Below are 4,731 nucleotides of genomic sequence, written 5' to 3'. Positions count from 1 at the left end.
AAAAAAAAAAAAAAATAAAAATGATGACCAACAAGACGTTTTCAACCTTCAGTGAGTCCACAGTGTTTCCACACATGAATGATAAGGAAAAAGTAATTGGGATAGGCATTCATTTGAAGAAATTTCACTACCTAGGCCCATGTTCAATGTGGAAAAAACTGTGCTTATTCATATGAATGCTTTTGGGACCTTTCAACCTTAGAAATAGGACTAAAAGAACTGAGAGTGACCCAGAGTTACAAAAGACGACTAGGAACAAATTCGAATTCCAAGCACAGCACTTGTCTAATTGAGAAACCTTACCCTGCTATCTGTAAGCTCCCAAGCTCAGCCAATTTCGGATCTGTCTAATCATGAATCCATTAAGTCATCTCTGCTGCCATGCAGATGAAGCTGACAGCGCAGTTACTTGAGTCAGTTTAAAGAGGCCCAGGGTGGTTGAAGGGAAGGTTTGGGAGGCCTGGGGTGCTGAAAGGTCATTCTAGCTCTAGCTCCCAAAGACCCCAGGAGCACACAGCTGTCAGGACCACAAAGCTGCCCTTAGAGAAAACCTTTGGAGAGAAGCAGGGATTTTGCAGTGCGTCAACAGTTTCCCCAGGCACAACTTCCTTTCCCCCTTCACTGCACAGATCAATAGACTTAAATGGTGAAGAGCAGGTGAGATAACCACATACACAATCAAGACACTTCTGGGCTGGAGGCTCTGTTATCTGGCTGTCCTAGTAGATATTATTTGGCATTTGAGTGTGATGTGTGATGAAACCTAGACAACCTCTGTGCATTTTCCCAGGAACCATTTGTCTAGTAGGTATATCCTGTTAAGGCAGAATGAAGTAAGGTCCTGGTTCTGCCTTACTGAAAAGAAAAAAGGCAGAGGAGTGGAGTTCAGAATGCCACCACAGGGCCGAACAACTGTCTTCTAGAAGGTATTGTGAGAGTTCTAGGAACTCTATAGGTGGTACCCAGGGCGTCACCACTAACTGCTGCTATTATAAATTTGTTGTTACTGTTTGTTTCACCAGGGTGCTCTTCTAGAAGGAGAACTGTTCCCTGCTCATCTAAAAACTTTCCTGGAGGTTTCATTCTATCCCTCTTGTGGGGTGTGGTAGCAGAGAGTTCAACAGCAGCACTGATAATAACTTCAATATCGGTCCCTTTTGGTAGGGGTTTGGGGAACAGATAGGAGAAGGGCCATAGTCACTTTCAAGGATCTATACTAAGCACTCAGGAGACATTATTTTATTTCTACCATCTTTTAAATGGTCATAATTCTTCATTCTTATTAATGACGTAAAGGTGTTCATAAAGTTTAAATTTTTTGCTAAGAAATAGTGGAGCTAGCATTAAACATGTCAAGTTCTTGCTCTTAACCACTTCACCACATTTCTCCCTGCTTGTATCTGTCACTTAAATAATATTTAATTTATTCTTAAATAAATATTATATATATCCCCTCATGTATAGCTTAGAGAGAGCCAAATTTGTGTCAAATTATATTTAAACTATAAAAACAGCTGGGGAAAATATAGATGAATTAGAACCACAAATTTCAAAAACAAATATCTTTCCTATCTTTACAGGCAAGGAACATGAGGTTCAGTGATACGTGCTATCTTTTCTGAGGCAACCAAGCCCAACTTGAACCAGATCCCAAGACTTCCAGCTCAGAGCTCAGTCTATCTGCCTGCACCACATGAACAAACCACAGTAATACTCTTGGCCTTCCGAATGAAATCACCACTAGATTTTGTAAAGCACAAAATAGTCAAACTTATTTTATATATTACTTAATCAAAGCACATTTTCAAAGAGCACATTTTGGGAGGTGAAGAGCTGTGTTCATTTCCTTTTGACATATAGATCACACGTACAGATGAACAACAAAAAGTGTTGCTACTATATCCCCCCCAAAAAAGTGGCATTCAAGGCTGAAATACAAGCATTCATTCATAACTATAAACCAGTTTAATCAACTAGCTCTGCTGTTTACATAGAATAAAGTTACTCACACTCAGTCACCTGTAGGGAAGCATGGTGTGCACTGTACAATATACTTGAGCTAATTAACATTTATTTCTGAGAACACTTTCCAAAGAAATAGTATTCTTTATATGCTATGGTAGGAGTTCTGAAATACACAAGACTAGGGCTTTTCACAGAGGCAACCACTATTTTAAAATGCTTTTAGGGGATATTATTGCTATTCTGTGTAAATTATTAAGTGAGACACCAATTTTTTTACCATATCATTAGAAATTATAATTTAAACACCTCAAGTTCTAATTTTGAAGCCCTTTTTGCTAGTACTGACCAAAAGCCTGGATGGAAATCACAGGTCTTTATTTCATACAGGCACACAATATTGGGTGAACGTGATGAAACCTTTGAGTGCTAATTCCTGCAAGCCTTTATGCCTTCATCTTTGTCCTCAGAAACAGCACTACACTACCTGTTGTGTATAAAAAATCTTCATAATTTTAAAGACCTGTCTTTCAGTTAATACAGACATATTTTCTGTCAATAATTTTCTAATCCTAGTATGTGACTGCTAACCAAATGAAATATTTATGGTTATGCTATAGAATATTTTAAAAACAACTGCAGAAGAATGTAGGCCATAGACAAAATAAATTATTGTTATTTTGCTGAAGTGGCTTTGCCTGATAAATAATAACGATAGTAATAAAAATAATACTCATCATTAAATCTACACAGAAAAAATAAATAGAAATCTATCAAGCTTGTGGGACCATTCAATGAGAACACTTATCCTTTAAATCAGTGAATTAAAGGTATACATTTAATATAAGTGAGTACATTAAAATATACATTATGGAATATATAGGGATTACTTTACTATTAAAAGATTAAATTTCTTTTTAATGATTATTATTGATGAACTTCTTCCCTCTAGAAAACAGATTTTGGAGAAAAATAAAAACGTATTTCAAACAGCCAAACACCACTATATTGTTGTCACTCCCTGTGTGCATGATCTCTCCAGTACTATTAAATAAAAGACTAAATCACAAGACAGATAGGTCCAATTTCACCATCATTTATATTTTAAAAATACTGGACACACTGGACACTTAAATAGGTGATGTACAGTTGTGAAATTCATTAGATTAGCTTTCAAGGTAATAAAACATATTTTTTCTGAATACAGTGAATCATAGGCATCTGCATGTTTCAAAAACACAAGAGCACTAATGCCTCGTCTGTACTATATAAGTCACCATTTCTAAAGAGAGACTCTATTTCCTGTGAGAGATAAAGGAATAGTAAGCAGTTTACACATCAAATGGTGCCGTTGGTTCTTGTAATTTACTCCTAAGTATTATGTCAAAAATAGCAGCATGAAGATGATTTCGAAATGAGCAAACTGACCTGTTGGCTAGATTCTATGGTGCAGATAATTAAATGTTTTGTCAGCTTACCTGATAGCCTTAAGAATCACAGCATAACAAAGCCCAGCATCCAAGATGGTTAGAATATAATGTGCCTTCCCCTGCAGTTCTTCAGATTTTGGCCACAGAGATTTGCAAATTAATTACAATTTTTTCTTGCTATCTCTGTGGACAAGAAAACAAAGAGACATTTCCAGAATCTGCTGTGCTTATGCCTCCGCTTCCTGTTCTGAGATTCACTCTATGGTACCCAACATATATTAGAAAACAGCTTTGGGGAAAAAAAAAAAAAAAAAAAGGTGGCGGCCCTCAACGTGGTACCGCCATCTACTGGTAGACACACAAAATTGAACAAAAGACAGATTCCCATTATCCTCTGTCATAGAGGAAGGTAAATCAGTGTGGCAACACTTTCTTGTGAAGGTGGCCGAGATGACAGCAGTGAAATGATGGCCAATAAAATTCCACAAGATGCAGAAAGTGTAGCCAAGTTTCCATATCTGAGTAGACGAGGCTCTTGTACACCTACTTATTCACCTCTAACATTTTCTCTAAATTTTATAAAATTGGGGACCGGGGATTTAGCTCAGTGGTTCCCCTGCTTGCCTCACAAATGTAAGGTCCGAGTTCGATCTCCGGTACCCCAAAACGAACAAATAAACAGACAAACAATAAATAAATTTGGAAGGTTGCCTTTATCTATAAATAACTAAAAACACATTTAAAATCCATAAATTCCTGTAAAAAATTAGATAGTTATATTACCTTGAACCCTGCACATAGAATTTTTTGTGATCTTTCCTATGGCCTGCTCTGGTTTTCTGAAAATGGTTTCTCATCCTAGAATGAGTTATTTTCAAAGTAACCTGACTCCTTCAAGAATAGTGTAACACGTATTCAGGAATGTCCTTTTCATGTTACTTTTTGGTAAAAAAAAATTCACAGAACAATAACATCTTAATGTAGAAAATACACTTTACTTCAATAAATCAACTGATTTAGATTATTGGATTATCTTGGGGTGTGTGTGTGTGTGTATGTGTGTGTGTGTCCAGAACCACTGAAGTTTTCTTACAGAAAATAATTCAAATCAATGACTGAGCATTTTAATGTCTTTAAAATATTTAATAAGTTAATGTTTCCAAGGATACTGAAGCACAAAATATATAATCAAAGCGAAAATAACTTTTTACGTGTAAAGAGAGTTCTAAATTTACCAAAGTGTTATTTTTCATTTGACTTTTCATATTTACTTTAGAGCAAAGAATTGTAATTTCAGTAGAATTAACCACTAATTCATGAAATATATATATTTATATTT

General features: G+C 35.9%; 1 protein-coding gene across 6 annotated transcripts in view; it reads right to left on the bottom strand.

Annotated features, from left to right (window-relative positions):
• Positions 1–3,642, bottom strand: part of Scn3a (sodium voltage-gated channel alpha subunit 3) — a 107,685-nt gene extending 104,043 nt beyond the window's left edge. For all 6 annotated transcript variants that reach the window (XM_033756326.1, XM_033756327.1, XM_033756329.1 and 3 more), the window contains exon 1: positions 3,441–3,642. The gene's annotated coding sequence lies outside the window, so the exon portion shown is untranslated. The remainder of the gene's footprint in view (positions 1–3,440) is intronic.
• Positions 3,643–4,731: the final 1,089 nt, after the last annotated feature.

Source organism: Fukomys damarensis, unplaced genomic scaffold (assembly GCF_012274545.1).
Source record: "Fukomys damarensis isolate Sample0158 unplaced genomic scaffold, DMR_v1.0_HiC HiC_scaffold_26, whole genome shotgun sequence".
NCBI classification, from domain to species: domain Eukaryota; kingdom Metazoa; phylum Chordata; class Mammalia; order Rodentia; family Bathyergidae; genus Fukomys; species Fukomys damarensis.
This window is presented reverse-complemented; position numbering and strand designations above follow the sequence as displayed.